A 9,629-nucleotide genomic window follows, 5' to 3' on the forward strand; every position below is an offset into this window, starting at 1 on the left:
TGACTTGAAGCGGCGCTGCGCAGACCGATCGGTGTATGATATCAAAGTGCTGCAAGAGCAGCCGGCTCTATATGCTTTTGAATCGCTCTCGCGGTACTTTGATGTCATACACTGACAATGTTGGGGAGTAACAAGTTACATGTAACGGAGTTACGTAATTTAATTACAAATAAAATGTAAATCTATTACAGTTACTTGTGAAAATGTTAAAGGTGAAAATGTTAAAGGGGGTTACATCTGAATATTTTCTGTAAAAAGCTAGGATATGTTGAATAATAAGTTGTTTATCTGCCTGTTTATGATGTGCAGGATGCCTCCTGCCATATAAAGGCTGTTTAGTAAAGCGATGCTATTCTGATGCTTTTGATTGGTTCTCTTGTTTTGTGCTTTGTATCTGTAGAAACGTACTCGGTTACTAACGTAACCTCGGTTCTCTCTAGAAGAGGGAACGAGTACTTGCGTAAGTATCTTACGCTAGGGGAAAACCTCTTTTCCTCGAGATATTGAAGCCAAAAATTATCCTTAATTTTGCAATAATGTAAAACGCATTGCAGCAGCATGCAGACATGGGCGAGACAGCTCGCGCGCCCATTGGCTGCTCTGCGGCAACTGCACCAGCCTATCGATAGAGGCCCCTCATGACGTCAGAACCAATGAGGGTGCTTCGCGCCCATTACGTCATGTCCCGCCGAAAGCTCTTGAGACGCAAATAGGTCTATTTTCGCTCTGCCAAATGTCCTCCATAGCAGTTCGACTGTCTGTGGGTGTAAAGACCATTCTCCTGCCGGAAGATTGTTTCTGCACAGTCTGTCTGGTCCCACATTCAGATGGCCGGGCACATGCGCTGCCCTGAGCGAGCGCAGATTGTGCTGAGCCCAGACCAGGAGGCGTTCCGTCAGCCTGTGAAGGATTCTGGATCTGATACCTCCTTGGTGATTTATATAAGCCACCACTGACATGTTGTCCGAACGGACCAAGACATGGTGTCTTTTTTTTTCTTTTTTTCTGGGGACAAAAGCGCCTCAGCGCGTTGTCGACTGCCATCATTTCCAGGCAGTTTATATGCAGAAGCTTCTCCCGTTCCGACCACTGGCCGAATAACGGTCTGCCCTCGAGCAGCACTCCCCATCCCGAGGTTGAGGCATCCGTAAACACCACCTTCACACTCGAGGAAGTCCCCAGGCTGACACCTGACCGGTACCAGTCGGTCACTGTCCAAGGTTTCAGAGCTGCGACGCATTTCTGATCGACCTTGAGGCGCGCGAGACCGGAGGTCCAGGCTCTGCGCGGCGCGCGCGCTTTCAACCAGTACTGCAGCGGGCGCATGCGAAGCAGACCCAGCTGAAGCACTGAGGATGCTGAAGCCATGAGACCCAGCATCCTTTGAAATTTTTTGAGCAGGACCAAAGCGTCGTGGCGAAAAATCTCTGTCATGCGCTGAATACTTAAGGCCAATTTATACTTCTGCGTCGGGTTCGCGTAGAAGGTACGGCGTAGCATACGCATTGACGTGTACCATACGTCGTACCCTTCGCCGTACCCTGACGCGCACCTCCTCAAAAATGTAACTACGCGTCGCGGCGACGCGGACCGCAAGATCTGTGATTGGTCGGCTGGATAGCATCGCGTTTCCTCCTACGCATTTCCGGAATGATCTTCTGCACTCTGCACCGCCCGCCCGCCATTTTTAAATTCCGAAGATCAGTGAAGAGCCATGGAAACAGACCAAGTGACTGAGAGATTGCTTGAAGAAGTGCGGAAATACAGCCATCTGTATGACTCCTTCAGTCGCCATTGCTCGTAGAAACCTAAACTCAAAACAGCCGCGAGGAATGTAAACACAGTGGAACTGGAACATTAAAACCCACCCGCGCCAACTAGCGTTTCGGCGGTGTAACTGCAGAGCAACACAGACATTCGCAGAAGTATAAATGCTCACGACGGCGTCGCCTACGTGCGTACCCTACGACGTACACTACGGCGTACACTCGACGCAGAAGTATAAATTGGCCTTTAGTCTGCGCTGCGGCGACAGCTGTGCTGTCATAGACAGCGAGTCCAGATCTGTGCCCAGAAAATATATTTTCTGACTGGGAGACAAGCGAACTCTTCGCCCAATTGACTGTTACCCCTTTTCCACCAAGGCAGAGCTGGTGCTGGTTCGGAGCCAGAGCCTAGTTTCAAATCGGTTCTTTGTTTTTCCACCGCCAAAGCACCAGCTCCGAACCAGTAAAAGTGGTTCTTAAGTAGCACCAAATCATTGCAGGGTCTAGAACGGAGCCAAGAAAGAACCGCTTGCGTCAGAGGCTGGGGGCGGGGTTACCGTGGCCAACAAGACTGAAGAGAAACTTGTGACCGCCATTTTTAAATAGCAGCTAATCGAGCTAATAGCGGCTCGATTATAATATCCGTCTATGTAAGTTACGGCGAGCTGCACGAACGCGTTGGATTCGCCGTGTTTGGATGCCGCGCATCCATAGTAACGCAACGTCTATTATTGTTGATGCCTTGTTCGAGATGCATCGGAGCAGCGTGGACCGATCAGAGCTGCGGGAGTGTTTGGAGATCATACGACTCCTTGTGCTTTTTTGATCGCTTTGATTTCATGTGCTGATCGTTCTGCGAGAAGCCGATGCATCTCGAACAAGTCTGGTGTGTTTGTGTTTGGCGCTGCCGTACTAGCGTTGCTGGGCAACGTGATACGTATGCAGTGACGTAAGATATAGCTCTGTTGTGGCTCTCTGGCCGGTGGAAACGCAAACCGGTTCTTAGTAAGCTCGTCAGTCGAACCAACTCCGAACTGGCAATAGCTCTAGCTCTGAACCAGCACCCGGTTCTTGTTGGTGGAAAAGGAGTATGAGAGACCTAAATTCTCGAGGTGATCGAGTAATATGGTCCTGTGTTCTATGAGCTCCGACTGTGATCGAGCTAGAACCAGCCAATCGTCCAAATAATTCAGCACTCGTATGCCTCGGAGCCTGAGGGGTGCGAGCGCTGCATCCATGCACATCGTGAATGCGCGAGGTGCCAGGGAAAGGCCAAATGGCAGGACTGTGTACTGATATGCCTGGCCCTCGAAGGCGAATCTCAAAAATCGCCTGCGACGTGACGTTATTTGTATTTGAAAATAGGCGTCTTTCAGATCTATCGACATGAACCAGTCCCCTTGGCAAATTTGCGAGAGGATTTTCTTGGTCGTGAGCATTCTGAACCGTCGTTTCAGAAGTGCTTTGTTTAGTCGTCTTAGATCTAGGATGGGTCTGAGACCCCCGTCTTTCTTGGGGACCAGAAAATATCTGCTGTACATGCCCCCTTCGCTCTGAGCTTGTGATAAGGGTTCTATAGCCCCTTTGCTCAGTAACTTCGCTATTTCGGCTCGAAGTAGGTGTGCTACTTCCTTTTTCACCGTAGTTTCGATTCGCGCCGCTTTGCGTTGCGGGCGTCGACCAAACTGTAGCGAATAGCCTCTTTCTATAATGCTCAGCACCCACTTCGATACCCCGGGGAGCTCTGCCCACGCTTTCGCGTGAGTGGCTAGGGGTAGAATGATATCTGGGCTCTGGTCGCGGCCAAGTGGCGAGCGGAGAGCAACAGTGTGCTGTAACATGAGCGCCGCGTTTGCAGCGTGCAAGACTGGGGGCGCGCTGATCACAGCGGGCAGCCTGCCCGCGCTCAGTTCTCCTGCAGCTGTGTGCTGAGAGAGAGCGAGCGTGGTGAGCCCCGTGGGGTTTAATATGTCTGTGAGCGAATGAGGGCGCGGGACAACGGGCCCATGCATAACGCTGAGAACACCGTCTGTTTGTGCAGACTGTATGTGCGTTGGTTTCGTTTTTACAGAAACCGTGAGACATGTAGCGTGTAGTGTTTGCGGGCACTGGGACGTGGGCACGATCACTACATTTGGTGCACAACCGACATGAGTCGATTTTATTTGTGCGGGCCGTGTGTGGCGGGCCGTGTCTGTGTGTAGGAATGGGCACTGGGCAGTGGGCATTTTTACTACACTCATAACACCATCGGCCGTGGCCGGAATACCATAAAATACACTCTTTTTGGGATTTATCTGGGTCGCCGTAAAAACGGCGTTTGTGTGCAGGCAAGCGGGCTGTACTGCCAACTTGTACTGCAGAATACGCTGGAACAGTCGCAATTACTGGAACTGAGCGAGCGAAAATTTTTGGTGGAAGTCCGGCCGCAGCGGGACTTGAACACCGTCGCTTCCGTAAACTGGCTAGGAAGACTTAGAGGCCTCGGGCTTTAACTCAATCTTCGGCCGTGGCCCACGCGGCGGGGGGCGGCGGCCGGCGGAGCGAGAGCGCGGTCTCTGATCCCTGGTCTGTCGGCGCTGTGGGGCGGCGGCAGCTGAGGGTTGCGGCTGGGAGCTGCGAGCAGACGGCTGTTTAGAGCGACCTGCTGCGGAGCTCGAGCGCTTGGGCAGGAAATGTTTCATGGCCTGCGATGTTTTCTGAACCTCGGCGAATCTGTCTGCGAAATCCTTGACAGAAGATCCGAAGAGGCCAGCGGGGGAGACGGGGGCGTTGAGAAACGCGGAGCGCTCCGAGTCCGGAATCTCCGAGAGCGTTAACCATAGGTGCCTCTCAGCCACGGTGAGAGAAGCCATGTTCCGCCCTATGGCCTGCGCGGCGGATTTAGTTGCGCGAAGGGCGAGATCCGTCGCGCTCCTCAAATCCGTTAAATTCACAGCTTCCGGTCCTTCCTCGTCCATTTTGCGGAGAAGGTTGGCCTGGAAGATCTGGAGTATGGCCATTGAATGAAGCGCCGAGACAGCCTGCCCGGCGGCGGTGTAAGCGCGACCGTGCAGAGCTCAGGTAGTGCGGCAGGCTTTTGATGGCAGCGCCGTCTTAGCACGCCGTTCAGCAGAGGGCGGGCAAAGATGGGCGGCTACCGCTTCCTCGACGGGAGGAAGAGAGTGGTACCCTTTGTCCTTAGCACCGTCGACTACGGAGAATGCTGCGGACACGGGAGCACGCACTCTGGCTGAAAAGGGGGCGCTCCAAGACTTAGCTACCTCTTCGTGAAGCTCAGGAAGGAAGGGGGCTGGTCTTGAAGGCTGTGAAGCGCGGTCCCTTTGTAGAAAACAGCCGTCCAGGTGGTTGAGTGCAGGCTGCTCAAGGCCGAGGCTCTCGACGGCCTGCTCGAGCAAACGCATAAGCTCCGCCTCGATGCTGGCTCTTTTCCCAGAAGGCCGGTGAGAAGATGGTGCGAGGTCCGCGGAGCTCGACCAGTCCTCACTGCCCGACGTTAGGAGAGAGCAACTGTCGTCCTCCACCCGTACAGCTTCCTCATAATCCTCAATGGCGGAAGCGGCGGCAGACGGCGGCCGCTGACCGGCGGTGAGAGACTGAGGTGAAGCAGGCGGCGAAGCTAGCGGGCGCACTGGCGAGCTTTCGCGGGATGGAGGAGGTTCAGGGACCCGCTGAGCACGGCGCTTTTTACGGCGCAGCAGCTCAGCGGGCGAAGGCGCGGACGCAGCTTCGCGGAAAAATGCCCGGCGAGTCCGCAGAGTCACCATAGACATTAATTCGCAGTGAGGGCAGCCGCCCTCAGCGAGCGCGATAACTGCGTGATCCTCACCCAGGCAGGAAACAGATGACATGGTGGTCCCCATCGCTGAGTGGAGCTCGGCATGAGCCGCAGGATGAACGAGGCATCTTGAAAAAGACGCTCGTGCTCTTTTAGAGGAATAAGTGTGCGTGTCGCAGCGGCGAACACACACACAGCAATAAAAGGATATATGTACGCCGGAAAGCGTCAGCAGGAACGGCGACTGAAAGCGGCGAGTTGTCGACCGGCAGCTTCAGATGCAGACTAATCCCGCTGGGTGCTTGACTCAGACGGCGCGGCTTCCTCTCAGGATCCAGCGATGCGTAAGCCCGCTGAAGAGATGAAAAACTGACCAAACCAGCCTCTCTGGGCCGTATTTATAGCCCTAGCCCCACCCGTTTTCGGCGGGACATGACGTAATGGGCGCAAAGCACCCTCATTGGTTCTGACGTCATGAGGGGCCTCTATCGATAGGCTGGTGCAGTTGCCGCAGAGCAGCCAATGGGCACGCGAGCTGTCTCGCCCATGTCTGCATGCTGCTGCAATGCGTTTTACATTATTGCAAAATTAAGGATAATTTTTGGCTTCAATATCTCGAGGAAAAGAGGTTTTCCCCTAGCGTAAGATACTTACGCAAGTACGAGAGACCTCTCGTAAGAGAACCCGGTAGTATTTTCGAATGACCGTGCTTCCCTCCCTCATGTCCCCCTGAGACGAGAGATTTCTGTATTGTGTGTCTGGAAAAAAAACCTCAGATGACGCAAAATTTTGCGTCATCAGAGGCTTTTTTGGCCAGAGGCTAGAGACTACAGCTAGTAGTAGGAGCTAGTTCTGCATGTTTTCAACCTGCCCATAGGGGGTGGGATCTCACGATAAAATGCTACTTCTGCAGAGTGATTTACTCCAACTCTGAGCAAACTCTCTGCTCCTCATCACGGGGCTTCTCAGGTGCTGCGAGCAAATCACTCCGCCCAAGTAGCAGTGCTTCGCCTTCTGAGAATATAGTTCCCAGTATGTATACAGTTAGAAGATGGCTGTGTCTCATGTGACCTTGTTATTTGAACATGCTTTGACAAATCACAACATGTAAACAGGAAAATGTTGGCGTTATTTTGTCACTTATTGGGAGCAGTATGCTAGCTGGAGCCGTTTAACTCCAGTCTTTGTGCTAAGCTAGGCTAGCGGTGGGTGCGTCAGACAGAGTTACAGCACGCACGGAGATGAAAAGGGTATGTATGGACTTATCTAACTTTGGGGGATACGGTGAATAAGCTAAAGTCCCAAAAAGTCGGCATGTTCCTTTAAACTAGATGTATAACTAGACGTACAAAATATGACCGCCGCTCAGGCCTGCACTGGCTTTCCACAAAAATAAATGACGTGGAGCAATTTGGCTGTATTGCGTGTTTATGTATATACCTAAAAAAAGTAGTAGTATGTGCATGTCTGTCTGTGTGTGTGTGTATGTGTGTGTGTTTGTGTATGTGTGTGTCTGTGTGTGTGTGTGTGTGTGTGTGTGTGTGTGTGTGTGTGTGTGTGTGTGTGTGTCTGTGCGTGTATGTATGCGTGCGTACATGTGTGGCCCCCGGGGACCAAACGAAATTTTTCCGTAAAAGTCTAGTGGGGCTACATGGCCACCAAATTTCATGTTCCCCGGTGTTTCGGTGTCCCTGGTATCGTTGATGAAAAATTCAGTAGATGACAAAAAAAAAAAAAAAAAAAAACCTTTGACAATCCCTATATGACCGCTTTAATAATCTGCATGGCCAACATCCCAATATTGTTAACCAAATAATTCACTATCATAATTTAAAAAAGACAAATATTTTATAGATTTAAAATAATAGTCTATTAGATATTTAAAACTTAACCAAACATGAAGATCATCCCAGAATTATTTTGAGAATTTGCATAAATAAAATAAATGGTCCAATGATTCTTTGTCTGCTTCACAAAAGGTGCACTCATTACAGCCCAAATTAAATATGTCTGAGGAACTCATTATAAGGATAAATAACATTCATAATTTTAAACTGAACCTCTTTTACCTTTGGAAAGTGAGAAATCTTGTTCTAATTTGAACCACTTTATTTTTTAGGAAAATCAAAAACAAGAGGTTCTCTTTCTAACTTTAGTAAGAAAGTCTCTGTATTTACAAATGTTCTTAAAACTTTAATCTTACAGCTCTCCTTCACAAAATTAAGTCCAGAAATGATTTAATTACTCAGTCTTGGAATCACAGGTGAATAACACAATGCACCTTTAACAAGCTGAACCAAACCATCAGGAACAGCTTTTAACAAAGACATAATTTCCGAGTACAAATAATATGGTATTTTTCACAAAAATTGTCATAACTATAGTTATAAGTTATAAGGACATTTCCTTCCCCATCCATAATGTGTACAATGGACCAGACACCTTTATCCATCCAGTCCTGAAAGAACAGATTTCCTATTAATAAGGATACACTTATTATTCCACAAAGAACAACCATGTGGGATGAAATAGTGCTTATATCAGTTTCCGATGTAATAATAGCCTACCTGACTATGAAAAGATGACAATTTACAGTGAGTAGTAAGTAACAAACTAAGTCACACCTCAAAAGGAAATCAATGCCCCCAAAAGGGACGAAACGAAAAGGATTTTCAACGAAAATATGACCTGAGGTACGAATTCTAGGTTATAAATGAATCCAGTAGTTGGCAGAAATGAGCAGATCGCGCTTAGTGTTTTCAATACCAGAAGAACAGGAAGGACTACGTCATCAAGCGACTCGAGTATATAAGTCACGAGGCGCACGCGTGTTAGTTCTTTCTGTTCTGAAGTTGCGACGCAATGAATGTGTGTTCAGAGAAGCTTCGAAAAAATATACGACTGATTATGGTAAGACGCAATGGACCCAGTTCCCACTATTTTACAATAATAATTTTCTTTCATACTGTGTTGTGATGAAATCTAAACTGAAAATAGCTGGAATTACCGTCAGATGGATCAGTGGTGATGATCGGTTTTCTGAGCACACTTAATGTGGAAGAAGTAAAGTTACTTAACAAATGTATGATCTGTTCCTTAACAATCTGTCTGTCTTTTGCAGATATTGTACAAGGACTTCACAAATTTCTGGTGAGTTCTGCAGAAATGTTATTTAAATACTGCCCGATTTCTTTATAATGATGAAACCTAAACTGATAGCTGGAATTACCGTCAGATTGATCAGTGGTGATAAACGGTTTTCTGAGCATACTAAATGTGGAAGTATTTACTACATCCACATGTAGATCTGTTCCTTAACAATCTGTCTGTCTTTTGCAGATATTGTACAAGGACTTCACAAATTTCTGGTGAGTTCTGCAGAAATGTTATTTAAATACTGCCTGAGTTCTTTATAATGATGAAACCTAAACTGATAGCTGGAATTACCGTCAGATTGATCAGTGGTGATAAACGGTTTTCTGACTCTAAACAAAATGTTAAGCTTTTCAGAAATATGGCCCGCAAATGTAAATCTAAGTAGTTGTGTTTTTTTGTCCACCAGATTTCAAACGAAGGGGATTGAGACGACTGCTGCTTTAGATTTTTTGAGTTCCTTTTGTGTATTATGAACTTTTTTTGTATTGTAACTTTAAGAAAAACCTCAACCCAATAAAAGTTGTTTATTCACATATTTTGTGTTTTCTACATTGTTTATGTGAGGGGAAATTGTTGCCTACAATGCAGACGTTTGAAGGGATGTCATCCAAAAATGAAAATGATTTACTCCAGTTGTTCAAACCTGTATGAAATTATTTAGCTTAAAGGAAAATATTCTAAAGACTAAGGGCAACCAAGCAGTTGTGGGGCATACTATGGAAGTCAATGGGGTCCATCAACTGTTTGGTTACTGGCATTCTTCAAAATATTTTCCTTTGTGTACATAAAGACATTTCTACAGGTTTGGAACAACTTGTGAGTAAATTAGACTATTTTCATTTTTGGGTTAACTATCCCTTTTTTAACTTTCACCATCAGTGTTTTCTTTTCCCCTTTTTTTTCCCCCTCAATTTTCATGGCACCCACAA

At 47.9% G+C, this 9,629-nt stretch overlaps 1 long non-coding RNA gene across 1 annotated transcript; it reads left to right on the forward strand.

Annotated features, from left to right (window-relative positions):
* Positions 1-8,366: 8,366 nt before the first annotated feature.
* Positions 8,367-9,235, forward strand: LOC309478290. Its single transcript, XR_014198926.1, has 4 exons — positions 8,367-8,454; positions 8,666-8,694; positions 8,884-8,912; positions 9,107-9,235. It is a non-coding gene; the product is annotated as an uncharacterized lncRNA (long non-coding RNA).
* Positions 9,236-9,629: the final 394 nt, after the last annotated feature.

This window comes from Leuciscus leuciscus (genome assembly GCF_965113295.1).
Source record: "Leuciscus leuciscus genome assembly, chromosome: 16".
Lineage (NCBI taxonomy): Eukaryota > Metazoa > Chordata > Actinopteri > Cypriniformes > Leuciscidae > Leuciscus > Leuciscus leuciscus.